General features: G+C 39.1%; 1 pseudogene; it reads left to right on the forward strand.

The window, feature by feature from the left end:
- The window catches only part of LOC116372012 (zinc finger protein 431-like), a 32,319-nt pseudogene extending 19,198 nt beyond the window's left edge, over window positions 1-13,121 (forward strand).
- The last annotated feature ends 6,707 nt before the right edge of the window (window positions 13,122-19,828 follow it).

Below are 19,828 nucleotides of genomic sequence, written 5' to 3' on the forward strand. Positions count from 1 at the left end.
CGGAATTCATGCAGAATGCTGTTAACAACACGGATCGTGTTAGGATATACATGTCCTTTTGTCAGTTAAAATATAATTAAATTTATCATAAATACAGTGTAGACATTGCTAATGTTGAGGCGGAAAATGGCTGATTATCTACATAGAGGCCCATTATTATCTACAGAGGCCCATTATCAGCTAATCCAAGTTTATCATTTTAAAATGCGAATCGAACATTAGAAAACGCTTTTGCAATTATGTTAGCACAGCTGAAAACTGTTGTTCTGATGAAAGAAGCAATACAACTGGCCTCCTGTAGACTAGTTGAGTATCTGGAGCATCAGCATTTGTGGCTTTGATTGTCAATGTTATTTTAATGGACCAAAAAAATTATTTTCTTTCAAAAACAAGGACATTTCTAAGTGACCCCAAACTTTTCAACGGTAGTGTATATATAGAAATACATGTTTAACATTTGCACCAATTGATTGGTGAAAAGAACAGGTGGCTAAGTCAAACAAGATTTGTATTAGTCGGGGACAGCCCCACTGGTAAAAGATACTAGTCCATCTTCATGTCAACTAACAGAACTCTGCTGGTTGTCCTGGTAACAGATACCAGTGGGCAGATCTATTATATTTGTTCAAACTAAACTACAGCACTTACTTTGATGAGTCAAATCTGATCCTTTCTTCTCTTCTCCTCCTCTCACAGTTCCACTCAGCCCCATTGTTTTCCTGCAGTCCACCAGCAGCACAGACAACCTCTTCCTACCCAGCAGTAAGGTGCTACCGGAAGAGGTACGAAACGGGGACTCCGGGAGGGAGGAGGGGCTAGCGTTGTCCTGGTAACCATAAAGAGGGGACACAGACGCATATCATTATGGATGCTAATGTCACTGTTGAAAAAGTGCTTTACAGAAGCCCAGACCAGACCCTGAGAGCAAGCTGTATGCTAGACCAAACCAAGCTGTACCATCTGGTGTTCTGATCTGGAGAGACTCTTCTCTACTTCATCAGCATCAGGATGTTGTTGAGGCTCCCCAGAGGATCCACGATAGTCATGTCTGTCTCCTGTGTGAATGAGAACATCAAAAATATGGTAAACTTATCAACTTCTATTGCAATCACAGAGTCTTACAGGAGGAATGAATACATATCTAAAAGGGGACTAAATTAGACACTTTAATTGTGGTTTTTTTATATTGTGTGTGATCAGTGGTGTAAAGTACTTAAGTAAAAAATACTTATAAGTACTATTTAAGTAGCTTTCCAGGGAATCTGTACTTTACTATTTTTGACTAATTGTACTTTTACTTCACTACATACATAAAGAAAATGTACTTTTTACTCCATACATTTCCCTGACACCCAAAAGTACTCATTACATTTCAAAGGCTTAGCAGGACAGGAAAATGGTCCAATTCACTCACTAATCAAGAGAACATCCCTGGTAATCATTACTGGCTCTGATCTAGCGGACTCACTAAACACACGTTTCAATTGTAGATTGTCAGAGAGTTGGAGTGTGTCCCTGGCTATCCGTCAATGAAATAAAAACAAACAAGAATATGGCACCATCTGGTTTGCTTAATATAAGGTATTTGAAATTATTTATATACTTTTGATACTTCAGTATATTTGAACTTTTACTCAAGTAGTATTTTACTGGGTGACTCACTTTTACTGGGTACTTTTCCCACCACTGTGATGCAAATGTAAAAGGGCCGTTCCACAAAATGGGTGCATTTTGCGTCCACTTGATATTTTAAGTAGAAATGCACTGTATATTATATTTTAAAACCCGGCTATACTAGAATAAGTGCACTTTAATATAGACCACATAGAGAATTCAATAAATCCATCTTTGAAGTTCCAAAAATATATGTACCAATGGCAGATTGCCACTTAATAAACAATTCCTACAGTACTGAACAACATATTCAAGTGTAGAACTTCAGTATAATGCCCCTTTAAAAACAACTGCATAGTTTGTGCCCGTTTTTAAGACAGTACTCACTGGTGGTAATCGGATCTTCAGTCTCATTTTTCACTCCCAAAACGTCTTCCTCTTTTATTGAGATATCCTCCTCTTTTACTCCAAAAGGGTCTTCCTCCTCTTTCAATTTTACGGCATCTTCCTCCTTTTTGATTCTGAAAGCTTCTACCTCTTTTTCCACTTTGACAAACTCGTTCCCATGTTCCTCTTTCACTGTAATATCATCCTCTTGTTTCAATGTGATCGCCTCCTTATTCATTCTTCAAGCTTCTTTGCCTCCTTTCACCAGTTTCTTTCTCCGTCTAGATTAGTGAGTTTATGCTCCGGGAGATTAGCCTAGCGCAGTATCAATGTAACACATTTGCTAATTTAACAAGCAAATTACGTTTAAATGAACCAGTAGATATGTAAACAGAATTATGTTGAAATCACTAAGAGTAATATACACAAGATTGGTCTAAAGAGCTCCAATGTTTCGGTTTTAGGTTTGCTAGCAAAGCATAGCGTGGTTAAATCAGAAGCCTTTTGTCGCTGTTGAAGAAGCTTCCTGTCCCGTCCACTAGATTATACGTCACGTAAGAAGCATCACCTGAAAAATTCATATCGCCATCTGCTGACTGGTTTGGGTCACGCAAATTGGAAAATATGAATTACAATGTTCAGTCTGGCAAGCAATGTCATAAGAAGTCATTTAAAAATAACCAGATGTTATGTTCTTACTTCTTACAGCCAATACTTTCCTCCAGGATTGGCCTGCCTATTAGGCAGGATTAAATCAAATCAAATCAAATTTTATTTGTCACATACACATGGTTAGCAGATGTTAATGCGAGTGTAGCGAAATGCTTGTGCTTCTAGTTCCGACAATGCAGTAATAACGAACAAGTAATCTAACTAACAATTCCAAAAAACGACTGTCTTATACACAGTGTAAGGGGATAAAGAATATGTACATAAGGATATATGAATGAGTGATGGTACAGAGCAGCATAGGCAAGATACAGTAGATGATATCGAGTACAGTATAACATATGAGATGAGTATGTAAACAAAGTGGCATAGTTAAAGTGGCTAGTGATACATGTATTACATAAGGATGCAGTCGATGATATAGAGTACAGTATATACGTATGCATATGAGATGAATAATGTAGGGTAAGTAACATTATATAAGGTAGCATTGTTTAAAGTGGCTAGTGATATATTTACATCATTTCCCATCAATTCCCATTATTAAAGTGGCTGGAGTTGAGTCAGTGTCATTGACAGTGTGTTGGCAGCAGCCACTCAATGTTAGTGGTGGCTGTTTAACAGTCTGATGGCCTTGAGATAGAAGCTGTTTTTCAGTCTCTCGGTCCCAGATTAGGTATGTATATAGACTCTCTTTTTTTTCTACTGTGTTATTGACTTGTTAATTGTTTACTCCATGTGTAACTCTGTGTTAGCAGTGTGAACAGACATGCTTTATCTTGGCCAGGTCGCAGTTGTAAATGAGAACTTGTTCTCAACTAGCCTACCTGGTTAAATAAAGGTGAAAAAAATCAATTAAAAAAGGTGACAGATAGGGTGGCATACACTGAGCTAAATTGACCAAGGCTCATCGCGAAAAACACATAACACTTCCTATGGTGGCATATGGGCTATTTAGGCAAGTGTTGGTGTCTCCCATCTCCACAGAGGAACTCTAGATCTCTGTCAGAGTGACCATCAGGTTCTTGGTAACCTCCCAGACCAAGGCTCTTCTCCCCTGATTGCGCAGTTTGGCCAGGCGGCCAGCTCTAGGAAGAGCCTTGGTGGTTCCAAACTTTTCCTTTTAAGAACGATCGTAGCCACTGTGTTCTTTGGGAACTTCAATGCGGCACATTTTTTGTTGTTGTCTCCCTTCCCCATATCTGTGCCGGCACTCTACGGACAATTCCTTCGACTTCATGGCTTGGTTTTTGCTCTGACTTGCGCTGTAAACTGTGGGACCTTATATAGACAGACAGTTCCCATCGCTATCTGCAGCGAACTGAAAAGAGGAGCGACCCAGGGATGTGTGTGCTTTGGGGACCTTTAACAGAATATGACTGTCAAGAACGGGTGTTGTATGTGGAGGATGAGGGCTGCAGAAGATATCTTAGATAGGGGTGAGTGAGGCCTAAGAGGGTTTTATAAATAAGCATTAAACCAGTGGGTCTTGCGACTGGTATACAGAGATAACCAGTTTACAGAGTATAGAGTGCAGTGAGGTGTCCTATCCATCTTGCCACTCAATGTATCCTACCATGACTATATCAACCCTACTCCATGTGTTGTCACTATCATGTATCCTACCATGACTATATCCAACCCTACTCCATGTGTTGCCACTATCATGTATCCTACTACCATGACTATATCCAACAAATATATCCTCCATGTGTTTCCACTGTCATCTATCCTACCATGACTATATCAACCCAACTCCATGTGTTGTCACTATCATGTATCCTACCATGACTATATCCAACCCAACTCCATGTGTTGCCACTATCATGTATCCTACCATGACCATATCCAACCCAACTCCATGTGTTGCCACTATCATGTTTCCTACTTGGCTGAAGCTTTGATCCAGTGGAAGAAGTATTGAGGAGCAGGGAGGTTAAAGGTCACTTCAGGAAACAGCTGTTACTCTACACTATCCCTAGATAATACAGTAATGGGAGAAAATGTATAGAATATTTATGGCTCTATAACATCTCTATCTAATCCGTTTTATTGAACCTAATTCCATTTTCTCCATTTCATTTTTCCAGGTTTCTGATTTGTCCCTGTTTGTCTGTTTTTCTCTCTAAATCACACTGTTAATAGAAAACAACAACATTGGATGTTCTAAGTCCACGACAACACTTAAACCACATCAGGAGACCACTTTTGAAGTCTGAGAAAAATCTAAGACATGTTCATTTTTGTGTGTAGATACCCTTTAATTGAAGTGACACCAGCAAGAGCCTTGCTTGGTTAGTGGGGTCTCTGTAGCACACAAGAGCCTTGCTTGGTTAGTGGTGTCTCTGTAGCACACAAGAGCCTTGCTTGGTTAGTGGTGTCTCTGTAGCACACATGTGATTGCAGAGTCTGCTGAACAAATCACAACTGGATTGATGCAAATAGTCATGATATCATTCTGCCAGGGAGGCATAGACTACTTTGTAGTTAACATTTAATTGACAAGGTTTTTTGGGAAAGCTTTTCCATCAACCAGAAGATGGTTGTCATTAGCATCATCGCTAACAGCTACACATAGTGGTAGACAAATGCACTCAGACAGGGGCATTTCCTGACTGTTTCCTCTTCAGAAACTTGAAGGAAAATACATATCACTTAGGCAAATTTAACGATGACTTGCAGGCAGTCGGTTCAGAATAACGATGACAAAAGTGGAAAACTCTTTAATCTGTCACCTAATCCTGTCTAACGGGCAGGTCAGCCCTGGAGTAAAGTATTGGCTGTAATAAGTAAGAGAAAACATAACATCTGGTTCTTTTTAAATTTCTTCGCATGACATTGCTTGCCAGAATAAACATTGTTATTAATATTTTTCCAGTCTGCGTTACCCACTCCAGTCAGCAGATGGCGATATGAGTCTTTCAGGTGATGCTGCTTGCGTGACGTATAATCTAGTGGACGGAACTGGAGGCTTCTTCAACAGCGACAAAAGGCTTCTGATTCAACGAACGTGTTGCTTTGCTAGCGAACATAAAGTTGAGTCTTTGAAGCTCTTTAGACCAATCGTGTGTATATTACTCTTAGTGTTTTGAATATAATTATGTTTACCCATCTACTAGTTCATTTTAACGTCATTTGCTTGTTAAATTAGCAAATGTGTTACTAAATTGATACTGCATTAGGCTAATCGACCGGAGCATGAGCTCACAAAGCTCGACCGAGAAAGAAGCTCTGGTGAAAGGAGAGGAAGAAGCTTTCAGGATGAAAAGGGAGGAAGAGGACGCAATCACATTGAAAGAAGAAGAGGATGATATTACAGTGAAAGAGGAAGATGGGAAAGAGGTTGTCAAAGTGGAAGGGGAGGAGGTAGAAGCTTTCAGAATCAAAAACGAGGAAGATGCCATAACATTGAAAGAAGAGAATGTAGTGAAAGAAGAGGAAGAACCTTTTAGAGTAAAAGAGGAAGAGGAAGAACCTTTTAGAGTAAAAGAGGAAGAGGAGGCTATCTCAATCAAAAAGGAGGAAGACGTTTTGGGAGTGAAAGCGGAGGAGGCTGAAGATCAGACTACCACCAGTGAGTACTGTCTTAAAAACAGGGACACTATGTAGTTCTTGAAATAATGTATTGTTTTACAGGGGCATTCTACTTCAGTTCAACACTTGAATATGTCGTTCAGTACTGTGTGAATTGTTTAAGGGATAATCTGCCATTGGTACATATGTTTTTGGGACTTCGATGTATTGAATTCTCATTCTCCATGTGGTCTACATTAAAGTTCACCTCATCTAATATAACAGGCTTTTAAAATCTACTTAAAATATCAAAGGGATGTAAAGGCACCCATTTTGTGGAAATGACCCTTTACATTTGCAACACAAACAATATTTGACAAAATCATGATGGAAGTGGCCATTTTAGACATATTCATGCCTCTTGATTGCAATAGATGGTCATAAGTTTACCGTCTGTTTGCTGTTCTCGTTCACACAGGAGAGAGACGTGACTATCGTGGATCCTCTGGGGAGCATCAACAACATCCTGATCCTGCTGACGAGGCAGAGAAGAGTCTCTCCAGATCAGAACACCAGATGGTACAGCTTGGTCTGGTCTAGCATACAGCTTGCTCTATCGGGGTCTAGGCTGGATTTCTGTAAAGCACTTCATGACAACAGTGGCATCAGCATCCATAATGATATGTGTCTGTGTCCCCTCTTTATGGTTACCAGGACAACGCTAGCCCTTCCTCCCTCCCGGAGTCCCCGTGTTGTACCTCTCCCAGTAGCGCCTTACTGCTGGGTATGAAGAGGTTGTCTGTGCTGCTGGTGGACTGCAGGAAAACAACGGGGCTGAGTGGAACTGTGAGAGGACGACAAGAGAAGAAAGGATCAGATTTGACACATCAAAGTAAGTGCTGTAGTTCAGTTTGACCAAATAAAATACAATCTGCCCACTGGTATCTGTTACCAGGACAACCAGCATAGTTCTGTTAGTTGACAAGAAGATAGACTGGTGGATATGGATGTTATGAATATCATAACACTGAAAAGGATTCTACCAATGAAAAGAGAGGAACCAATAGACCATATAAAACCTTGATAAAAGTTAGCTTTAGAGAGGAACCAATAGACCATATAAAACCTTGATAAAGTTGGCTTTAGAGAGGAACCAATAGACCATATAAAACCTTGATAAAGTTAGCTTTAGAGGGAGAGTTTCAAGATGATCCAATGTAAGCTGCTTGTTTTACAAAAACATTTCCTTAAAAATGATGACCTGACTTTTTTCAATCTTTACCAACGACATCCCAACGACTTTTGAGTAAAGCCAGTGTGTCTGTATGCGGATGACTCAACACTGTACACGTCAGCTACCACGGAAACTGAAATCACAGCAACACTTAACAAAGAGCTGCAGTGAGTTTCAGAATGGGTGGCAAGGAATAAGTTAGTCCTAAATATTTCAGATTACCTTAAATTACATGGCCTACTATGCTAATTCTGTAGCGGTATTGTTAGAGGGGGGTAAAGAAATATTTTGTTGGGGCGCCAGGCAGGTATTGACCCTAGTTATTAAAGTTAGTTATTACCTGTTATAACATTATTATTAAATATTATTAAAACTGAAAGGATGAGAGTAGAATAGAGTAGCGCTTCCAGACACATTCTAAACATGGAGTCTTAAAGGAGGACTGTAACATCTGATGATGAAACATTATGGAGTCTTAAAGGAGGACAGTAGCATCTATTGATGAAACATTATGGAGTCTTAAAGGAGGACTGTAGCATCTATTGATGAAACATTATGGAGTCTTAAAGGAGGACTGTAGCATCCAATGATGAAACATTATGGAGTCTTAAAGGAGGACTGTAGCATCTAATGATGAAACATTATGGAGTCTTAAAGGAGGACTGTAGCATCTAATGATGAAACATTATGGAGTCTTAACCTGTATGGGAACGGGGTTCTGCCGCCAACAGCCAATAAAATTGCAGGGTGCCAAATACAAATCAACAGAAATCTCATAAATCAAATTTCTCAAACATTCAAGCATTAAGCACCATTTTAAAGATAAAGTTTCGTTAATCCAGCCACAGTGTCTGATTTCAAAAATGCTTCGCAGCGAAAGCTCCACAAATGATTATGTTAGGTCACCACCAAGTCACAGAAAAACCCAGCCAATTTTCCAGCCAAAGAGGAGTCACAATAAGCACAAAGAGATAAAAATGTATCACTAACCTTTGATGATCTTCATCAGATGACACTCACAGGACTTCATGTTACACAATACATGTGTGTTTTGTTCGATAAAGTGCATATTAATATCCAAAAATCTCATTTTACATTGGCGTGTTATGTTCAGTAGTTCCAAAACATGGAGTGATTTTGCAGAGAGCCACATCAATTTACAGAAATACTCATTATAAATGTTGATGAAAATACAAGTGTTATGCATGGAACTTTAGATAAACTTCTCCTTAATGCAACCGCTGTGTCAGATTTCAAAAAAACTTTGCGGAAAAAGCATACCATGCAATAATCTGAGTACGGAGCTCAGAGCCCAAACCAGCCAAAGAAATATCCACCATGTTGCGCAGTCAACATTAGTCAGAAATAGCATTATAAATATTCACGAGACCAAGGCACTTTGCCAGACCTCTGACTCATTCCCCTCTCATTCAGCCCCCCCTCACAGTAGAAGCGTCAAACAACGTTCTAAAGACTGTTGACATCTAGTGGAAGCATTAGGAAGTGCAACATAACCAATATCCCACTGTATCTTCAATAGGGGCTGAGTTGAAAAACTACAAACCTCAGATATCCCACTTCCAGTTTGGATTTTTTCTCAGGTTTTTGCCTGCCATATGAGTTCTGTTATACTCACGGACATCATTCAAACAGTTTTAGCAACTTTAGAGTGTTTTCTATCCAGTACTACTAATAATATGCACAAATTAGCACCTGGGACTGATTAGGAGGCAGTTTACTCTGGGCACGCTTTTCATCCAAAAGTGAAAATGCTGCCCCCTATCCCAATTAAAGGAGGACTGTAGCATCTAATGATGAATTACTATGGTGTCTGATGCTTTAAAGGAGAAGTTTACCCAAAATCCAGAAACTCCTAAGTGATTCCATACATTAAAACTAGTCCACTGGATTTTTTTCCCTCTCTCTCCCTGTAGTGTTGTACTGAAACAGCTGCAAAAACGTGACTCGTGACGTTGCTGGATACGGGCCTCGCTCTGCTGCTTTGCCAGTTAATTTGTTATTTTATTACAGCTATGGCCTTTGTCTTTCATAATTTTGCACGCCCATTTTTTCAGTTTTTGATTTGTTAAAAAAGTTTGAAATATCCAATAAATGTCGTTCCACTTCATGATTGTGTCCCACTTGTTGTTGATTCTTCACAAAAAAATACAGTTTTATATCTTTGTTTGAAGCCTGAAATGTGGCAAAAGGTCGCAAAGTTCAAGGGGGCCGAATACTTTCGCAAGGCACTGTATGTCTGAGAAAAAACACTTTTCAACCCATAAAACATATACAAAATAAACTCAGCAAAAATATTTACGGATCTTTTTCAGGACCTTGTCTTTCATTGTAAAGGGTTTAAACACTGTTTCCCATGCTTGTTCAATGAACCATGAACAATTAATGAACATGCACCTGTGGAACGGTCGTTAACCTGATGGGAAAGGTGTTCCGCTAGCGGAATCCCACGAGAACATTCCGCTGAAAAGGCAGCGAGCGAAATTCAAATTTTTTTTTAAACTTATGTAATATGTCCAATACAGCAAAAGAAAGATAAACATCTTGTTAATCTACCCACCGTGTCCGATTTAAAAAATGATTTACAGCGAAAGCACAACATGTGATTATGTTAGCTCATAGCCAAGTCCTAAAAACACAGCCATGTTTCCAGCCAAAGATAGCAGTCACAAAAAGCAGAAATATAGATAAAATGAATCACTAACCTTTGAGGATCTTCATTAGATGACACTCATAGGATATCATGTTACACAATACATGTATGTTTTGTTCGATAATGTGCATATTTATATCCAAAAATCTCAGTTTACATTGGCGCGTTACGTGCAGAAATGTTTTGATTCCAAAACATCTGGTGAATTTCCCAGAAATACTCATAATAAACATTGATAAAAGATGCAAGTGTTATTCACAGAATTAAAGATGGACTTATCCTCTATGCATCCGCTGTGTCAGATTTCAAAAAAACTTTACGGAAAAAGCATAAAAGCCAAAGACAACTCTGCCATCTTGGAGTCAACATTAGTTCGAAAAAACACTAAATATTCACTTACCTTTGATCTTCATCAGAAGGCACTCCTAGGAATCCCAGTTCGACAATAAATGACTGATTTGTTCCATAAAGTTCCATAAAGCCCATCATTTAGCCACTTGATGTTAGCGTGTTCAGCCCAGTAATCCATCTTCATGAGGCGCGACCATTTCCTCCATGACAAAAACTCAAAGTTCCGTTGCAGGTCATAGAAACAAGTCTGCAAAACATGTCTGCAATCAATCTTTAGGATGTTTTTAACATATCATCAATAAGGTTCCAACCGGAGAATTTCATTGTCTGAAGAAAAGCATTGGAACGGGAGCTAACTCTCTAGGGAGCGCGCGTCATGAGACCCAGGCTCTCTGCCAGACCACTCACTCAAATAGCTCCTATGAGCCCCTCCTTTATAGTAGAATCCTCAAAACAGGTTCTAAAGACGGTGACATCTAGTGGAAGCCCTAGGAAGTGCAAGCACATCCATAACTACCAGGGATTTAAATAGGCAGTGTTTTGAAATTCGATTTCTCACTTTCTGTTTGGATTTTCTTCTCATGGTTTTGCCTGCCATATGAGTTCTGTTATACTCATAGACATCATTCAAACAGTTTTAGAAACTTCAGTGTTTTCTATCCTGGTCTGGCGTCATTATATGTGGTCTGTGGTTGTGAGGCCATTTGGATATACTGCCAAATTCTCTAAAACGACATTGGAGACGGCTTCTGGTAGAGAATTGAACATTCAATTATCTGGTAACAGCTCTAGTGGATATTCCTAAAGTCAGCATGCCAATTGCACGCTCCCTCAAAACTTGAGACATCTGTGGCATTGTGTTGTGTGACAACTGCAAATTTTAGTGTGGCCTTTTATTCTCCCCAGCACAAGGTTCGCCTGTGTAATAATCAAGCTGTTCAATCAGCTTCTTGATATGCCACACCTGTCAGTAGGATGGATTATCTTGGCAGAGAATAAATGTTAACAGGGATGTAAAAAATTCTTTTTTTTCAGCTCATGAAACATCAACACTTTACATGTTGCGTTTATAATTTGTTTATTGTAGTTACTATCAGTTTTAGGAACATCTTTCCAAATATTTCACCAAATTTTTTACTTTACCCAAAATATGACATCAGCGATAGTCAAAATGTTGAAAACCCGTGAACGTCTAAATAAGAAATTGGTCCATTTAAACAGCAGGTGTCGATCCCTTTCGACAACGGGGAGATGTTACTGATGTGCTTTGTGTCTTTGATGTAATAACTATTACACAAAATTACTTCTTTAGTTATTTTATGTTTAAGGAAGTGTGTAGGTCGCATTCTGTATCATACAGCTATGAAAGTTATATATTTAGAACCACCTGCTCAATTGGAATCTAGCAAAGTCTGTGTCTTCAGTGTGCTAGAACTGTTTAGTTTTTTGTGTTCTGACTTGTAAAACAGGAAGCTCTACATTTGTTTGGCCTCAGGTTGAGAGATCCGATTAGGATTTACTCTCATAGCACTGTTGTTTTATCATGTGGAGATTTCATTCGGGTCTCTACCAAAAACACTGTCTTTGGTAGGAGAAAGACCAGACTCAGAGGAACCAGAGCCAGGGACGTCCAAACCAGCAAGACGACACCAGTGCTTCCAGTGTGGAAATAGTTTCAATGGGTCAGGGGATCTGAAAAAACATGAGAGAATACACACAGGGTACAAGCCTTACCACTGCTCCCAGTGTGGGAAGAGTTTCAACCGGTCAGGGGATCTGAAAAAACATGAGAGAATACACACAGGGGACAAGCCGTACCACTGCTCCCAGTGTGGGAAGTGTTTCTACCAGTTATGGGAGCTGAAACAGCATGAGAGAATTCACACAGGGGAGAAGCCGTACCACTGCTCCCAGTGCGGGAAGAGTTTCAACTGGTCAGGGGATCTGAAAAAAACATGAGAGAATACACACAGGGGAGAAGCCTTACCATTGCTCCAAGTGTGGAAAGAGTTTCAACCAGTCAGGGGATCTGAAACAGCATGAGAGAATTCACACAGGGGAGAAGCCTTACCACTGCTCACAATGTGGAAAGATGTTTAACCAGAAAGGACACCTGAAAGCTCACGAGAAAATTCACACAGGGGAGAAGCCTTACCACTGCTCACAATGTGGAAATATGTTTAACCACAAAGGACACCTGAAGGCTCACGGGAAAATTCACACAGGGGAGAAGCCTTACCACTGCTCACAATGTGGAAAGATGTTTAACCGGAAAGGACACCTGAAAGCTCACGAGAAAATTCACACAGGGGAGAAGCCTTACCACTGCTCCCAGGGTGCAAAGCTTTTGCCAATTTAGGAAGCCTGAAAGAACATGACACAGAGGATAAAAGCTCAGATTTTGGGAAAACATATTACTCATAACAATCACTTAAACGTCATCAGAGAATCCACACAGAAGAGAGAAATTACTTCTCTTAGCATGTATATTGATATTTCACATCTCATTGACTCACAACTCATCAGAGAACATACACAGTGCTCCCATTGTCTTATATTGTTGCCTATAATGTGTTGACCTGTTTTTACCATATGAAATTGCTTCTTCCAATTATTGATAAACATGTACCTATTAAGAAACTGACTGTTAAATATGTTAAGGCTCCATGGATTGATGAGGAATTTAAAAACTGTATGTTTGAAAGAGTTGGGGCCAAAGGAGTGGCTAATAAGTCTGGCTGCACATCTGGCTGGCTTACATACTGCAAATTGAGAAATTATGTGACCAAACTCAACAAAAATAATAAACTTTAATATGAAGCCAAGATCAATGATATAAAGAATGATGGAAAAAAACATCATGAAAGAAAAGCAGTGCAAGTTTTGAATTTTGTAAAGTTACTGTGGGAGAGGTGGAAAAATTGTTATCGATCAATAATGACAAACCTCCTGGCATTGACAACTTAGATGGAAAGCTACTGAGGACAGTAGCTGACTCTATAGCCACTCCTATCTGACATATTTTTAACATGAGCCTAGAGGAAAGTTTTTGTTCTCAGGCCTGGAGGGAAGCCAAATTAATCCACTACCTAGTCATGTAAGACTGGAAGTAAGACTGGAACATAGTATCAACAGGAACTCTTAGTTCCCTTTATCCATCTGTTACCTAAAATATAGTTTCAACACACAGACATCTGACTTTGTACAGTTGACCTTTTCATGCACTTGCCAGGTGTCTACCACTGATTCTTTATCTCAAGCTAAAGCAAAACATGAATCATTGTACTTTTGTCATCACAGGTGTTCCTGTAATGTACAGATATCATCAAAGTTCTTACAAGTCAAATTACACACATCTCTGACACACACACTTATCCCATCAGACATGCCACTGGGGGTCTTTTCACAGTTCACAAGATTCCAGAACAAATTCAAGAAAGCGTACAGTATTATATAGGGCCCTTATTGCATGGAACTTCCTTCCATCTCATATTGCTCAAATAAACAGCAAACCTGGTTTCAAAAAACAGATAAAGCAACCCCTCTCCCCTATTTGACCCAGGTAGTTTGTGTGTATGCATTGATATGTAGGCTACGTGTACCTTTTACAAAATGTATGTAGTTCTGTCCTTGATCTGTTCTTGTCTATTGATGTTCTGTATTATTGTCACACCATAGAGAGGTCTTTTATTCTCTATTTTGGTTAGGCCAGGGGGTGACTCGGGTGGGAATTCCAGTTTCTTTATTTCTATGTTTTCTATTTCTTTGTTTTTGGCGGAGTGTGGTTCACAATCGGAGGCAGCTGTCTATCGTTGTCTCTAATTGGGAATCATACTTAGGCAGCCTTTTTCCACCTGTGATTTTTGGGTAGTTGTTTTATGTATAGTTGATTTGCCTTACAGAACTGTTCGTTCTTCTCTTTGTTATTTTGTTTGAATGTTTTTTGATTAAATAAAAATCATGAACACTTACCACGCTGTGCTTTGGTCCATGCCTTCCGACGAGAGACATGACAATTATGTGTCATGTTTTGTGTTGACCGCAGGAGGGGTAGCTGCTGCTTTTGCAACAGCTAATGGGGATCCTAGTAAAATACCAAATACCAAACTCTGTTGTTCTCTCTGAGCTCAAATAAAGAATCTTGGTTTGACATGGACTCCAGCAGATCCTTATATTATAATATCCACTACAACTCACCCACAGATTGCTGTTTCATGATTGTCTCAATGAAGAGTTCCTCATTCCACTTTCCTGTGGCCTTTTACAAGCCTCCCACTGGTTGAATAAACATTGTTTCCACGTCAAATTAAAAAACATGCTTAACATTGATGAACCTTCACTATCTTCATCGCTAAACTAGCAACATTAACTATTGTCTATTGTTATTCTCAATGACATTCCTGGCCTTATGAAATCCTAGCTAAATACAATGTTCCCACCCGTTTTCATGTCTTTGGTTATGCAAACATTTGTTTATTCGATTATATTTCTCATTAAGATGAATATGGTTTTAATTCTGCATGGGTCACGCATTGCTTTGGTCATGTGGTCCCTTATGGGTCAATGATTGTAATTAGAATATAGCAATTATGCTCTCTCCTCAATCACTTACAGTTTCTTTGGAAAGTATTCAGACCCCTTGACTTGTAGGTTTAGGTAATCAGTAAAGGGGACATCTTAAATATTACAATGACCCTTTCAAAGACAGACATCCTCTGGACCTCCCCCTATAACTATTTTTAAAAGGGTAAAAATGCTCTGTTTTCTATAGCATTAAGGTCAGGGCGTTGTTATGCCCACTCCAATACCTTGACTTTGTTGTCCTTAAGCCATTTTGCCACAACTTTGGAAGTATGCTTGGCATCATTGTCCATTTGAAAGACCCATTTACGACCAAGCTTTAACTTCCTGACTGATGTCTTGAGATGTTGCTTCAATATATTCACATCATTTTCACCAATAATGCCATCTATTTTGTGAAGTGCCCCAGTCCTTCCTGCAGTGAAGAACCCCCACAACGTGATGTTGCCACCTGTGTGCTTCACGGTTGGGATGGTGTTCTTCGGCTTGCAAGCATCCCCCTTTTTCCTCCGATCATAACGATGGTCATTATGGCCAAACAGTTCTATTTTTGTTTCATCAGACCAGAGGATGCCTACAGGCATTTGGAAATCGCTCCCAAGGATGAACCAGACTTGTGGAGGTCTACCATTTTTTTCTGAGATCTTGGCAGATTTTTATTTATTTTCCCATGATGTCAAGTAAAGAGGCACTGAGTTTCAAGGTAGGTCTTGAAATACATACACAGGTGCTCTTCCAATTGACTAAAATGATGTCAATTAGCCTATCAGAAGCTATAGACATAATTTTCTGGAATTTTCCAAGGCTGTTTAAAGGCACAGTCAATTTAGTGTATGTAAACTTCTGACCCACTGGGATTGTGTAATAATCTGTCTGTAAACAATTGTTGGAAAAATTAATTGTGTCATTAACACAGATGTCCTAACCGACTTGCCAAAACTATAGTTTGTTAACAAGACATTTGTAGAGTGGTCGAAAAATGAGTTTTAATGGCTCCAACCTAAGTGTATGTAATCTTTAGCTTCAACTGTAAATACTGTATCCTTCACTATCTATTCTTCACTATATATTGCATCTTAGCTGCTGTGTTTCTGCTCATCCATGTTTTCTACTTCTATATTTCCCATTCCTTTACTGGATTATGTGTATTAGGTTTAGTTGTGGAATTTGTTAGATATTATCTGTTTGATACTGCTGTACTGTCGGATCTAGAAGCATAAGCATTTCACTACACTCACAATAACATCTGCTAACCATGTGTATGTGACCAATAACATCTGCTAACCATGTGTATGTGACCAATAACATCTGCTAACCATGTGTATGTGACCAATAACATCTGCTAACCATGTGTATGTGACCAATAACATCTGCTAACCATGTGTATGTGACCAATAACATCTGCTAACCATGTGTATGTGACCAATAACATCTGCTAACCATGTGTATGTGACCAATAACATCTGCTAACCATGTGTATGTGACCAATAACATCTGCTAACCATGTGTATGTGACCAATAACATCTGCTAACCATGTGTATGTGACCAATAACATCTGCTAACCATGTGTATGTGACCAATAACACCTGCTAACCATGTGTATGTCACCAATAACATCTGCTAACCATGTGTATGTGACCAATAACATCTGCTAACCATGTGTATGTGACCAATAACATCTGCTAACCATGTGTATGTGACCAATAACATCTGCTAACCATGTGTATGTGACCAATAACATCTGCTAACCATGTGTATGTGACCAATAACATCTGCTAACCATGTGTATGTGACCAATACCATCTGCTAACCATGTGTATGTGACCAATAACATCTGCTAACCATGTGTATGTGACCAATACCATCTGCTAACCATGTGTATGTGACCAATACCATCTGCTAACCATGTGTATGTGACCAATACCATCTGCTAACCATGTGTATGTGACCAATAACATCTGCTAACCATGTGTATGTGACCAATACCATCTGCTAACCATGTGTATGTGACCAATACCACCTGCTAACCATGTGTATGTGACCAATAACATCTGCTAACCATGTGTATGTGACCAATACCATCTGCTAACCATGTGTATGTGACCAATAACATCTGACAACCATGTGTATGTGACCAATAACATCTGCTAACCATGTGTATTTGACCAATAACATTTGATTTGATTTGATTTCAACAAAACAAATCCATGTGATGATGTTTATTCAATGTGGAAAACGGATTGGATTTATATAAGGTATTTTTATTAATTTTCACACAACTGGCAACCAAAATCCGTTTCAAAGAAATGTAACGAGAAACTGAATGTTGAACTGAGGTCTTTGCCAAGTGGGCTGGTTTGAATAAGCGGCAGGTTTTTGGATCAATATCCACCTTAGTAGCTAAATCTCCATGTAATTTGCTACAGATTTTCATGTGAATATTCTCAAATCTGCATAAAACAATATATATATATATATATATATACATTTTCCCACTGGAAATGTTTGCATCAAACAGGTTTATTGCGGATAAAAGTCTTTGCGTGATGACGTAGTGCACGGAAAAAATGTTTTCCTGTTGAATTCCCATGTACTGAATGAAAAATGCAAGTTAAATGGGTTTCCAAAATGGGTTTCCATCGCATTTTCAACTCTACTGATGGTTTTGAAAAACCGTTGAGTTGTACACTGTAGCCAGCAGCTCACAGATACAGTGCTGGTAGGTTACCTACATGATGAGATTATTATGGATAAGAGTGATAATATTTTATTTGTCAAATGGCAACCAAGCATCAATCATGTCACCAGAATAAGACCCTCAAAATGTATTGGAAAGGAGCATCAAGCTCAGCACATGCACTTTCACCACCCTGTGAAGTTCATCATTTATTTAATCTGTAGCCTAATAAACTGCATGGTTTCCCAAGTCGTAGTGGGAGAACCACACAATATATCATCGCGTGACTCCAAGTTAACTAAGATATTATCGTTATTAAATCAATATTTGCGCATAAAGGATTAATACCGCCACTTCTCGTTTATACATTTTTACTGACACAAAACGACCCCACCATGTCAAACGAAGTAACAAATCGTCTGTCGGCATTTAGAAAAGTGTACAGGCATATCCTGTTTCCATCAGCCCTGTCATGACTTTGGAAATGGTTGGATCAATATCCACCTTCATGATATGGATGAAGCCTGATTTGGAATGTCTGAGTAGTTCTATATGATGTCATAATACACACCTCCGATAATCAAGTGATATTTGGAATGTCTGAGTAGTTCTATCTGATGTCATAATACACTCCTCTGATAATCAATTGATGTTCACATGTGATGCATTTGCTCCATTGTTTACATTTAAGTTGGAGGCCCACTCTGATGGTGTATGTCTTTTTATTTATTTATTTAACCAGGTAGGCAAGTTGAGAACACCTTTATTTAACCAGGTAGGCTAGTTGAGAACACCTTTATTTAACCAGGTAGGCTAGTTGAGAACACCTTTATTTAACCAGGTAGGCTAGTTGAGAACACCTTTATTTAACCAGGTAGGCTAGTTGAGAACACCTTTATTTAACCAGGTAGGCTAGTTGAGAACACCTTTATTTAACCAGGTAGGCTAGTTGAGAACACCTTTATTTAACCAGGTAGGCTAGTTGAGAACACCTTTATTTAACCAGGTAGGCAAGTTGAGAACACCTTTATTTAACCAGGTAGGCAAGTTGAGAACAAGTTCTCATTTACAATTGCGACCTGGCCAAGATAAAGCAAAGCAGTTCGACACATACAACGACACAGAGTTACACATGGAGTAAAATAAACATACAGTCAATAATACAGTATAAACAAGTCTATATACGATGTGAGCAAATGAGGTGAGATAAGGGAGGTAAAGGCAAAAAAAAAGCCATGGTGGCAAAGTAAATACAATATAGCAAGTAAAACACTGGAATGGTAGATTTGCAATGGAAGAATGTGCAAAGTATAAATAAAAATAATGGGGTGCAAAGGAGCAAAATAAATAAATTAATTAAATACAGTAGGGAAAGAGGTAGTTGTTTGGGCTAAAATATAGGTGGGCTATGTACAGGTGCAGTAATCTGTGAGCTGCTCTGACAGTTGGTGCTTAAAGCTAGTGAGGGAGATGTGTTTCCAGTTTCAGTGCTTTTTGTAGTTCGTTCCAGTCATTGGCAGCAGAGAACTGGAAGGAGAGGCGGCCAAAGAAATAATTGGTTTTGGGGGTGACTAGAGAGATATACCTGCTGGAGCGTGTGCTACAGGTGGGAGATGCTATGGTGACCAGCAGGCTGAGATAAGGGGGGACTTTACCTAGCAGGGTCTTGTAGATGACATGGAGCCAGTGGGTTTGGCGACGAGTATGAAGCGAGGGCCAGCCAACGAGAGCGTACAGGTCGCAATGGTGGGTAGTATATGGGGCTTTGGTGACAAAACGGATTGCTCTGTGATAGACTGCATCCAATTTGTTGAGTAGGGTATTGGAGGCTATTTTGTAAATGACATCACCAAAGTCGAGGATTGGTAGGATGGTCAGTTTTACAAGGGTATGTTTGGCAGCATGAGTGAAGGATGCTTTGTTGCGAAATAGGAAGCCAATTCTAGATTTAACTTTGGATTGGAGATATTTGAAATGTGAAAAATGTGAGAAATGTAACACAAATGTGTTTTAACACACTACCTATTAGTAGAAGTATTTATTCATCATCCACATATTCATATTAAGCTTCTACGTCAGTGTACAGGAACGTATTATTTGTAAGACGTAAGAGAAAATATATCAGTTTAT

Source organism: Oncorhynchus kisutch, unplaced genomic scaffold, assembly GCF_002021735.2.
Source record: "Oncorhynchus kisutch isolate 150728-3 unplaced genomic scaffold, Okis_V2 scaffold3840, whole genome shotgun sequence".
NCBI lineage: Eukaryota > Metazoa > Chordata > Actinopteri > Salmoniformes > Salmonidae > Oncorhynchus > Oncorhynchus kisutch.